The sequence below is a fragment of the Vombatus ursinus genome, unplaced genomic scaffold (genome assembly GCF_900497805.2).
Source record: "Vombatus ursinus unplaced genomic scaffold, bare-nosed wombat genome assembly UNPS02014792.1, whole genome shotgun sequence".
NCBI classification, from domain to species: Eukaryota; Metazoa; Chordata; class Mammalia; order Diprotodontia; family Vombatidae; genus Vombatus; species Vombatus ursinus.
In genome coordinates, this window is record NW_020954570.1 from 16996540 (window position 1) to 17009830 (window position 13291).

The window sequence follows — 13291 nt, forward strand, 5'->3', positions numbered from 1 at the left end:
CCATTCTGCCAGGGGAAGTCTTCATATTCTTGGAGTAGATATCTCCCAGATTCAACTGGTTTGAGGCCTGGTGGTTACCCTCAACCTGGTTTAACCAATCTGCCGAGATGTTTTTACCAGCATGTGGCCACTGCATGTACTACAACATCTTGGAACCACAGGTGAGATTTGGGTGACAAGAGGACACCAAAGGTGGATGAATAGCTCTGAAAAGGGCTTAGCAAACCCTCATACCAGAGATGCTAGTCCTTCCTAAACACTCCTCCCCCCAGCATTTCCAGAAAGTTATTGGGGTCAGGTGACATTCTGAGTGTGACAACTTTTAATCACATAAGATTGCATTTAAACAGCATAATAATTGTGCCAAACAATATAATTAATCATTTCCCTCACAAAATCTCTCTTATCCACAAAGGAAGTAGGAGGGGAAATGGCTAAGAAAAAGGAGGGATGATAAGAAGGAGGTCGGATTAAGGGATGCAGTCAGTAGTCAGAAACAAAACAGACTTTGAGGAGTGGATAGATTAAAAAAAAGATAGATACCCATAAGAGAATAAGATGGACACAAATACACACTTAGCAATCATAATTACGTATGTTATGATGAACTCATCCATAAAATGGAAACAGATAACAAAATGCATAAGAAGCCAACATACAACAATATGTTGTTGACTCACTTGAAACAGAAAGACACATACGGAGAAAAATAAGAGGCTAGTATATAATATGCCTTATCTGAAAAAAAAAAGTAAAAGTACAATCATGATTTCAGACAAAGTATCAAGAAAAACCTAATTAAAAGAGATAATTATGAAAAGTACATCTTGCTAAAAGGTACCATACACAATGGATTAATACCAATACTAAACATATACTCAAATGTCATGGTATACAAATTCTTTAAGGAAACAAATGAAATATAGCAGAAATTCCAAAACTACACTAGTGAGGGACCTTAATTTACCCCTCTCAGAACTAGATAAAACTTAATATAAAATAAATAAGAAATAAGTGAAAGAAATAAACAGAATTTTGGAAAAGTTAGATACAATAGATTTCTAGAGAAAATCAAATGGGAAGAAAAAACAGTAAAACTTTTTCTTAGCTGTACATGATGCCTTTACAAAAATTGACCATGAGAATAAAAAGATCACAAACAAATTAAGCAATGTTAAAATATAATATATATTCCATTTGGACAATAATGAATAAAATTATGTTTCATAAAGAGATTTGGTAGCACAGATTAAAAATTAGTTGGAAATTAAATTATCTAATCCCAAAGAATAATTGGGTCAAATAATAGATAATTAAAACAATCTGGGGCAGTTAGGTGGTACAGTGGATAGAGCTCTGGCCTTGGAGTCAGGAGGACCTGAATTCAAATTTGACCTCAGACACATGACACTTACTAGCTGTGTGACCCTGGGCAAGTCACTTGACCCCAATTACCTCAAAAAAATCAATAATTTCATTAAAGATAGTGACAATAATGAAACAACATATCAAAATTTGGGGGATTTTGTCAAAGCAGTACTTAGGGGAAATTTTACTTCTCTAATGCTTGCATCAATTAAAGAGAGAAAGAACAGATTGTTGAATTGGGCATTCAACTAAAGGTGAAACAAGAAACAAATTAAAAATCCCCAATTAAACACACAAAATTAATATAAATCTCAAAAATCAAAAGAGAGATTTTCAAAATTGAAAATAAAAAAAGGAACTAATAAATAAAACTAGGAGCTGGTTTTATTTAAAAAAAAAGATAAGCAATTGGTTAATTTAATTTAAAAAAGAAAACCAAATTACCTGCATCAAAAATTAAAAAAAAAATTAATGTACCACCAATGAGGAAGAAAGTTAAGCATTTGGGAGGTATTTTAGCCAATTATATGGCAGTAAAACTGGCAATCTAAATGAAATAGCTGAATATTTATAAAAATATAAATTGCCCAGATCAATAGAAGAAGAAATAGTATATTTAAATAACCCTATCTTAGAAAAAGAAATTGCACAATTCATTGATGATTCATCTAGGGAAAAACTCCCAAGACTAAATGGATTTAAAAGTGAATTGTATTTAAAAACAATTAATTGTAATACTATAAAAATTATTTTAAAAAATAGGGAAAGAAGGAGTCATACCAAATTCTTTCTATGATACAAATGTAGTTTTGATACTTAAACCAAGGAGAGCCAAAACAGAGAAAAAATATAGGTCAATTTCCCAAATGAATATTGATGCAAAAATTTAAAGCAAAATATCATCAAGGAGATTCCTGCAATATATTACAAAGATCATATACCAGACTTATACCAAGAATGTAAGGTGGTTAAATATTGGGGAAAAATGTAAGCATGATTGACCATATCAATAACAAATTCACTTGATTATATTAATAGATGCAGAAAAAGCTTTTGACAAAATACAACATCAATACCTATTATAAACAATAAAAAGCAAAGGAATCATTGGAGCTTTTCCTAATATTATAAGTAGTATCTAGTGAAACCAAAGAGCCGGCATTATATGTAATAGGTATGAACCAGATCAATAAGATCAGGGGTGAAGCAAGAATGTCAATTATCACTATTATTATTCAATATTCTATGAGAAATGCTTACTATACTAATAAAACAATAAAAAGAAATTGAAGGAATAAGAATAGGTGATAAGGAAACAGAACTATGACTCTGCAGATGATTAGAGAACACAAGAAAATCAACTAAAAATTAATTGAAACAATTGACAACTTTAGCAAAGTTGCAGGATATAAAATAAACATTCATAAACCATCAGCACTTCTACAATCAATAAAACACAGCAGGAAGATATAGAAATAGAAATTCCATTTAAAATAACTAGACTGTATAAAATACTTGGGACTCTATTTGCCAACACACACACACACACACACACACACACACACACACACACACGCACTCATACACACACAGAGGAACTATAGGAACACAATTGCAAAACAGACCTAAACTATTGAAAAGTACTTATTAATCATAGGTAAGCTATGCCAATATAATAAAAATGATAATACTACCTAAACTAATTTATTGCAAAACCAGTCAAACCCCCGAAGAAGTATTTTATAAGGCTAGAAAAAAACAATAAATTGCTTTTAGAGAAACAAAAGGTCAAGAATATCAAAGAAATCAATGGTAAAAAAAGTGCAGTAAAGCAATCAAGTTGAAATCTATAAAATGGTATTCATAAAGACAGTCTGGTAGTAGATAAGAAATAGAGTAGTTGGCCAAGAGAAGAGATTAGGTATAGTATGTACTAATGTTTGATAAACTGAAAAATGCAACCAATTGAGCAAAAACTCACTATTTGGTTAAAACAAATTATTGGGAAAAAAACTGCTCACTTTTTTTCTTCAGTTTCCTCATCTATAAAATGAGGTGGAGAAGGAAATGGTGAATCACTCCAGCAACTTTGCCAAGAAAACCCTAAAAGATCATGAAGAGTTGGATACGACTGAACAAACAGCGCTGTAAGAAATGATGATGGTAATGTTAAAAAAAAATACCTAGGAAGACTTACATGAGCTGACTCAAAGTGAATTGAAAAGAACTAAGAGAACATTATATGTAGTAACAGCAGTATTGTAATGATAATCAACTGTGAAAGACTTAGCTATTCTCCTCAATATAGTGATCTATGACAATTTCACAGAACTCATGCTGTAAAATGCTATCCACCTCTAGCTAGAGAACTGATGGATTCACTGTGAAGATTGTAACCTGTTTTCTTCATGTTCTTTATTTTTCTTCCTACTTTTTTTTACAACATGGCAAATGTGGAAATGTTTTGCATGACTTCATGTGTATAATAAGTATCATATTTCTTGTCTTATGGGTAGGGAAGTAGAGGGAGGGAGAAAATTTTGGAATTGAAAATTTTCAAAAGAAAAAAAGGTAAGTAGATTCTGCCTCTACTATGTCCAGATACTCCAACACTGATTAGAGTGTCATCATTGATTCGAACTGATCTTTTCATAATTTTTAACATTCATTTTTTAGTTCATTTATTTTGACATATCAACAACCATTTTCACAAGTTTTTGAGTTTTAAATTTTTCTCCTCCTCCTTAACCCCTCCTAAAGATAACATGCAATCTGATATAGGCTATACATAAACATTCTTATTAAACATATTTTCACATTAGTGATGTTGTAAGAAAGAATTAGCACCAATAGGAGGAACTACCAGAAAGAGGAAAAAGCCTAAGAAAAAATTAGCAAATAGTATGCTTCGATCTGCATTCAAACTCCATAATTCTTTCTTTGGATGAGGATAGCATTTTCCATCATGAGACCTTTGGGGATGTCTTAGATCCTTGCATTGCTGAGAATGGCTAAGTCTATCAACGATAGTCATCATATAATATGGCTGTTACTGTGCACAACATTCTCTTGATTCTGCTCACTTCACTCAACATCAGTCCACACAAGTTTTTCCAGGTTTTTCTGAAGTCCACGTGCTCATCATTTCTTTTTTTTTAGATTGTCTTCAATAGCCAGTATTTCTAAGTGAATCATCCTTTTCCTTATTTTGACCAATCCTACTTTTTATTAATTTACTTCTTTTTAGTTTTCAACATTCATTTCCACAAGATTTTGAGTTCCAAATTTTCTCCCCATCTTGTTCCTCCCCCCATCTCAAGATGGCAAGCATTCTGAATACCTTTCCCCTAATCTGCCCTCCCTTCTATCTCTCCTCCACTTCTCTTATCCCCTTCCCCTTTTTCCCTTCATCCTACCCAGCCCCCCATTTATTCTATTCTCTCTTTTGACCCTGTCCCTCCTCAGAAGTGTTTGCTTCTGATTACCCCCTCCCCAAAGCTGCCCTCCCCTCTATCATTCCCCCTGCTCTATTGTCCCTTTCACCCCTATGTTCCTGGAGGGTAAGATAGATTTCCATACCCAACTGAGTGCATATGTTATGCCCTCTTTAAGCCAAATCCAATGAGAATAAGATTCACTCATTCCCTCTCACTTTCCCCCATTTCCCTTCCAATGTAAAAGTCTTTTCTTCTCTGTTTTGTGTGAGATATTCTACCCCATTCTACCTCTCCCTTTCTCCTTCTCCTTCTCCTAATATAATCCTTTCTTACCCCTTAACTTTATTCTGCAGATATCACCCATTCATCTTCAACTCACCCTGTGCTCTATATCTATCTATCTATCTATCTAGATACATACATATAATTTTTTCCCTCCAACTACCCTAATACTGACAAAGGTTTCATGAGTTACAAATATCATCTTTCCATTCAGGAATGTAAACAGTTTGACCTTAATAAGTCTCTTATGATTTCTCTTTCCTGTTTACTTTATGTTTCACTTGAGTCTTATATTTGAAAGTCAAATTTTCTATTCAGTTCTGGTCTTTTCATCAAGAATGCTTGAAAGTTCTCTATTTCACTGAATGTCCATTTTTTCCCCCAGAAGGATTATACTCACTTTTGCTGGGTAGGTGATTCTTGGTTGTAATCCTATCTCCTTTGCCCTCCTGAATATTATATTCCAAGCCTTGTGGTCCCTTAATGGAGAAGCTGCTAAATCTTGTGTTATCCTGACTGTGTTTCCACAATACTTGAATTGTTTCCTTCTGGCTGCTAGCAATATTTTCTCCTTGACCTGGGAACTCTGGAATTTGGCTACAGTATCCCTAGGAGTTTTCCTTTGGGGATCTCTTTCAGGAGGTGATCACTGGATTCTTTCCATTTCTATTTTACCCTCTGGTTCTAGAATTTCAGGGAAGTTTTCCTTGATCATTTCTTGAAAGACTGTGTCTAAGCTTTTTCTTTTGTTTTGATCATGGCTTTCAGATAGTCCAATAATTTTGAAATTATCTTTCCTGGATCTATTTTCTATGTGAGTTGTTTTTCCAGTGAGATATTTCACATTGTTTTCTATTTTTTTTCATTCTTTTAGATCTGTTTTACAATGTCTTAATTTCTCATAAAGTCACTAGTTTCCAATTGCTCCATTTTAATTTTTAAGGAAGTATTTTCTTCAGTAAGCTTTTGGATTTCCTTTTCTATTTGGCCAATTTTGCTTTTTAAGGTATTTTTCTCCTCATTGGCTTTTTGGACCTCTTTTGCTATTTCGGTTAGTCTATTTTTTAAGGTGTTATTTTCTTCAGCATTTTTTGGTGTTTCCTTTAGCAAGCTGTTGACTTGTTTTTCATGATTTTCTTGCATCACTCTCATTTCTCTTCCCAGTTTTTTCTCTACTTCTCTTACTTGCTTCTCAAAAAAATTTTAAGCTCTTCCATGGCCTGGGACCAATTCATATTGTTTTTGGAGGCTTTGGATGTAGGATCTTTGATTTTGTTGTCTTCTTCTGGCTGTATGTTTTGATCTTCTTTGTTACCAAAGAAAGATTCTATGGTCTGACTTTTTTTGCGCAGTTTGCTCATGATCCCAGCCAATTACTTGAGTTTTAAACTGTTAAGTTAGGGGTCTGCTTCCAGTGTGCAGAATGCACTGTCCTAAGCACATGTACTTGCAAAATGGGTATGTGTTATAGATCCTGTATGCAGTTAAGTATGTTGTCATTGTAGTATTCTCACAGGTAATGCTCTATACAGTGTCATGCCTCCTGCAAGCATTGTTAATGTTGGAATCCATTGTTATTTTATTTCAGTTTCATTAGTTAAGTGCCAGAGGCAAGATTTGAACCCAAGTATTTGCAAACTCCAGGTGACTTTGCTTCAGTCTAATTATATTTGCTCTTTTAATACCATGTGTTCACAGGCTGGTCTTGCTGTTAGCAAGGATTTTGGATTTGTATCAATAGAGACGAGAGGTTGACTTTTTTCATGCAATCTGAAAAAATTTGCATATTGAGAATATGGTAGATTTTGTTTTGCAATTTTAATTTAGTTATACTGTAACTACATCTTTATTTAAGTTATTAAAACATTTCCCAAATATGGTGAGGTCTACCAGATGGTCTTGTTAGTGGATGAAATTGTGCTGATTGCATCAGCTACAAAGAATACTAAATGAGCTCTATCATCACTCAAAATTTTACCTCAACAACCTACCCAAGAAAATAAAATGAATGAAGAATACCTATTGTCTGGACTAGAATATTCAGTTGAATGCACAATTTATAGAATTCATTCATAATTTTGTCTTGAAAAACTCCATAAATCCACAGTGGGCTGGACCCAGAGTAGAAGAGGAAAGGAAAGTGGATTGTCTTTAGAAAATCACAAAATTCTCTAAATAATACAAATTATTTTTCTTATGTAATATCAATATTTTACTCTAATTTTCTTTTAATGATATTGTATGGCTACAACTCATGCATACTACAGTCTCCCAATAATTGCAGTTGGGGTTTACTGAAAGGGTGATTCACATGTTGGGCATTAACAGACAACAACACACTACAAACAAGGAATTATGAGTTTAACAACATAAATGTTAAATGAATTATCAGTGCGCTTCTGAACTCTGAGGGATCCTTAGCTTGGAATTCATACCAACAGACCAAGCATAACAACAAACCAGTTCAATCCTACATGAAACTGACTCCCAAAGAGAAACATCAGGCTTTTTTTTCCCTTGAACTCTTTAGTCCATTATGATACCACTTGGTAGTCTCAGGGGAAATCTTTCAAAACTTAGGCTTGGCTCATAACTAGGGCCTTTACCAAAGGGAGTAGAAAGGTATTCAATGGCTCAAGTAAAGTGCAATATTTCCTCCACACAAAAGAAATACTCAAACCCACAAAAGACTCACAAATGTTCATTGACAAAGATGTAAACATGTATCTGTAATTTGAAACCATTATTATACTCTCCCAGGAGGTGGATTCTTGAAACATTAAAACAGGAAGCATTCTGGGGACTAATGAATAGAAATTTCATCTTCATCCTGGTTCTGCCTTTCTCTCTCAAGATTCCTATTTTTAGCAAGTGAGGCTTGGGTTTGAATGTCTCTTCCTTTGGATAATTCCAACTCAAAAGGTTGCCACCAAGGCTAGAAACATTCATCCCAAGATTGCTGAGATTCAGTTACCTATAATCAGGCAAGACATTAAGCAGAAAATACAGCAGGAGAACTAAAGCCTAAAGACTTGCCTAGGCAGCACATGTTCATAGCTGCTATTGATGTGAGAAGGTGAACTTCATCCTCTGGTGATAGGAAATTCCAGAAATAGATAATTACATGTTTCAGGTAATTAAGATAAGAGGAAGAGTTCTATAGCACAAAGTTCCTCCTTTTAATGTCTATTTAGTGGACAACTATTCTGGACTGGGCTTGACTCAGATAAGTCCCCTGGTTTAGGTTTAGGTTTAATATTAGCACAAAATGAGACACCTGTAGGTCAATTAACAGCTAATAAAGGAAATTTACTTAGGTATAGCAGGAGTTAGATATTCAACAAGGAGAGATATTAAGAACCCCTTGAGTTAATTTAACTGAGCAAAGCTCCCATTGAGATTCACCAGAGAAGCATTTGAGAAAAGCCCATGCAACTCCTCCTGGCTATTTTGTACTCAGGTGAGGATGAAGTGATTTCAACAACCTGAATCCTTAGTTTCTTGAATTAAACAGTGCTTGAGGAATGTCTCAATACCTTTAAAGAAAACATACACAGACACACAGTCACACACACACACACACACACACACACACACACAAAGTGGAGGTAGGAGTTAGGTTGTTGCTCTCCTCAAGTGTTCAATAAGCCAGAGGGCATAAATCACCACATTTTTTTTTTGTAATTACAATAACAAATTGACCCAAGCCTCCTAGCAAGACAACTAGGAGCAGACAGTTAATCAATAAATTGATGAGCAAACATTATTAAGAATAAAAGCAGTGGCAAGCAGTTGGTTAACCACTAATGACCTATTAATTAATATATGCCAACCAATTAGGTTAAAACATTGCTTAAAACCTCCATATGTCAGTAGGGTCATTTGGCCCAGGGTTGGTATATTACATTATGCCATTTCATTGTATGTCAACAGCAGCAGTAGCAATGTGTATTTTATTATTTCATGAGACTGTGAAAACAGACTCCTTTTGATTATTCTGTCTTCACTCATATGTAAACATTAGTATCCTTATATTGTTTCCCCAATAGAAAGCAAACTCTGAGATTATATATATTTACATCCACACACACATACACACATACATATATACATACACGTATATAAAAATGTGTTGGTATTCCCTGTATCTACCCTGGCACATGGTGTGAGACATGATTCATTTCAATCCCTACTCTATTCCAATCAGTGTTAATCAGTTTGATATGATTCCATAGGTGTAGTAATTATACATTCTATATATTAGGTCTAGAAAGGTGAACTACAGATTGTAAATTCACTTGCTTAATTACCATAGGAAGCTAGCTAGAGGCCCTTTACCCTTGTTTTTCCTTGTTATGGTGACCATGCCCAGTGTGGCAGAGATGATTCAATTACATGGAGAGTCCCTCAACCTATTTTTGTACTTCCAGATGACTCTCTCTTGTCCAACATGAACAGGTGACTATTTTATGACCATCTCATGAACACTTAGTGGAGATGCACCATGCTTGGCTCAACCCAAGACCCTCCCTACTGATACACCATTTCTAGCTGATGCATCATTTTTGGCCCCAAGAGCAAGGTCTATCAACAAATGAGATTCTGTATTTTATCATACCTCTTTTGCATAATTGGGTATCCAATCATATAAAAAAAAGTTCCTGGGGACCAGGGGCATCTAGAATACTGAGGAAGATCTGAGGTTCACTTCATTAGAGGGGACCATGTACCCTTTAATAAAGTGCCATTGGCTCAGAGCTCTGCCTAAGTTTCTTTCGTTGTAGGTTGTGTAACTTTAAACTTAACAGTATTACAATGGGAGCTTAATGGTTGCTTATTGATTGTTGAATGATGGTAATCCAAATTTAATTTCTGCCAAAAAGACTTCCAATTCCATCAATATAAATAGGTAGTTCTTTCCCAGAAATTTATGTTCTTACATTTAACAAATGTAAGGTTTCAGTGTTTTTTTTCTCTTTTTTAAAATCTGTTCAATCAAACTACTTTGAAAGTTTTTTCTAGAAAGAGTTTTGATGATTATTGATTGATAATGTAATTTGAGGTCTGTATGTAATGCTACGCTTTCTTTAATCCTTCTTTTCCCTGTTGCTTCCCTGAATATCCTAGAACTTCTGTTTCTGTACTTGAATTTTATTACCATATACTTCTATAATAATTATTATAGTATGGAATCTATATATCAATTTACATATCATCATAATTTCTTATTATATTTGTGAAGCCCAACCTTAAATAACTAATGTCCTTCTAAATAATTTTTTATCCTTTTCCTGTAATGATGATTTTATAAATATGTGTGTGGGAAGGTGTGGGGCTGCATGTAATTCTGGATATGTCTCAGAAGATATTTAGATGCTTTCTACATTTTGTAAGGTAGCAACTGCTAATAGAAGTGCCTAAATTGTGATTCAGCAGCTAACTAGACACACAGAGGAAAGGCAGTTTCAAGAGTCTACAAGAAACCAAGTAGGTGGCTATTTCATGCCTAAGCGGAACATCATGAGTATCTCATAAAGGGAAGAAAACACCTTCCAGGAGAAGTATTACTCCCACTGCTACCTATGCTTTAAGTTTGAACCCACTTTCCTCTGGATTCTCTGTGTACTTGTAGAAGAGGATATCTTTGACTTTCAGGTCATGTTTTATACCAAAGGTTATTACTATACCATTTTAGGATATATGTTTCTAAAGACTAAGTAAATCTTACTGTTTAACCACTATCAACTGATATTCAATTAGGAAGCATATGGTGTTGGTTCATGAGCTAAAGCATCAGAAAAACAAGTCACCATCTAGTACTTCTGGGTCCCCTAACACCATGAAGCAAGAAGCAGTAGTGACCCACCAGACCTGCTAGTGCAAAGTGTGAGTTGGGAGGACGAAACTCAGAGAATGTACTATATACAAATAACGTTTATAGAAAAAGAGACAATGTACTACAATCTTCTCATTTTATAGTTTAGGAAACTGGGACCAAGAAGTGTCAAAAAGGTAATAAGTGGCCAACCAGAGACGTGAAACTATATCCTCTACCTTCAAATTCAGTGTTCTTTCCACTGCATCATGGTGGAGTTTAGAAGAGAGCACTGTAATGCCAAAGTAAAGATTTTATTTTTTGGATTACCATTTTTATGGAATATTACAGTATTAAAGGTTGCATATTTTGTATGATGAGCCTAAGGAATAAAGAACAATGAATAGGCCATTGTGAAATATAAGGCAATAATTTCATTGAGGGATGCTGTACCACATGTGTAGAAGATAGCAAGCCATTTCACCACAAAGATATGTGGGCTTCATATTTTATTGATGGTGATCTGATAAGCAATTATAATAATTATGTTTTTTTAAAATCTTAGTGTTACAAATGTAACTATTTGAGTCTACTTGACTTATCAAACATTTTATGTAGTTTCTCACTACCTTATGAGTTATAAAGACAAGGATTATAAAGGAAAGTTGTTTTGATAGTTTGTCACCTGGAGAAAATCGAGTTAAAAAATTCTTATACATGCTCATCTTTCATGTCCTCATAATAGCCCCCACAGGGTTTTTGAAAAGCTGTTATTCTTATCAGAAGATTCTCAGAATTGCAAGAGTTGGGTGGCCTGTGAATCATTGTCTATTTATAATACTGTCTTGTAGTGAAGTCACAGCAAATCTGTGTTTGATTTATTTCATTGTGCAATGATTTGCTTTAGACAGAAATAGATTTGCAAATCTACAATCTAGAAGTAAAACAATTTTATTTTTTTCACCTTTACTGGAATCTGCTAATCTCTGAATAAAGGAATCCCCTATGTTATGTGTGTGTTTGTGTATATGCATAAGGTGTATATATATTATATATGTATAAAATTTAATGAAATAATGATCATGGATGATGTAAGCGGAAACAGAATCTGTTTCCCATTTTCATCTCTTTAACTTATTTTCCATGAAATTCAGTCAGTTAATCTCCCAGACCAATAGTTGCCTAATTTGTAAAATTTGTTGTACTATCTACAACACAGATTTGTTTTAAGAAAACCACATTGTAAAGTGCTTTACAGATGTAAGATGTTTTATAGTAGTATATGCATACATACATATACATATACATATATGCATATGTGTATTATATATGTGTGTATATATATATGTGTGTGTATTAATTTATACATATACACCCTCACACACATACATACATACTTCTTCATACTAACCAGTTTCACCCTGGTCACCACCTACTTTGTTGCCAATAAAAGAGTTTGTTAATCAACTTCCATATTTTTGTACTCACCAACATAGTGACTACTTGGAACAAAATACCTTTTGTTGATAAGCTTTCTCTCTGTGTGTTCTTGCTGCCTGTTAGAATGTAAGTACCTGCTCCATAAAAAATGACAAAATTGATGCGTTCAGAGAAAATCGGGAAGATCTGTGTGAACTGATACAGGATTGTGAGGAGGGGGGGAAACTAGGTGGTGCCATGGAGTGTCTGGAGGCAGGAAGATTTATCTTCCTGAGTTCAAAATCTGACCTCAGACAATGACTACCTATATGGCCTTGGGCGAGCCACTTAACCCTGTTTGTCTCAGTTTCCTCATCTGAAAATGAGGTAGACAAGGAAATGGCAAACCACCCCAGCACCTCTGCCAAGAAAACCCCAAATAAGGTCACAAAGATTCAGACATGACTTAAACAACTGAACAATAACCACAATTATAATACAGAGTGAAGTGAGCAGAAACTAGACAATAATTTACACAATAACAATACAAGCTTGTTTAAGACTGTAGAGACAAGGGGGCAGGTAGGTGGCACAGTGGATAGAGCACCGACCCTGAAGTCAGGAGGACCTGAGTTCAAATCTGGCCTCAAACCAAATGCTTGACACTTACTAGCTGTGTGACCCTGGGCAAGTCATTTAACCCCAATTGCCTAAAAAAAAAATAATTGTAGAGAAAAACAAATTTGATAACTTAAAAAGGCTGATAAATACAATGACTAAACATGATTCCAGGGGGCTAATAATGAACTATGCTACCTATCTCCTCACAAAGAGGTGATAGATTAAAGATGCAGAATGAAACAAACATTTTTGGACCTAGTCAATGAAGAAAATTGTTTCCCTTGACTACAAATATTTGTTATTGTGTATTTGTAGTAGTAGTAGTATTTGTAGTACATGTAGTAGTATT

General features: G+C 34.4%; 1 pseudogene; it reads left to right on the forward strand.

Moving 5' to 3' along the window:
* Positions 1 to 107: 107 nt before the first annotated feature.
* LOC114048314 overlaps positions 108 to 13291 on the forward strand; it is a 47434-nt pseudogene continuing 34250 nt past the window's right edge.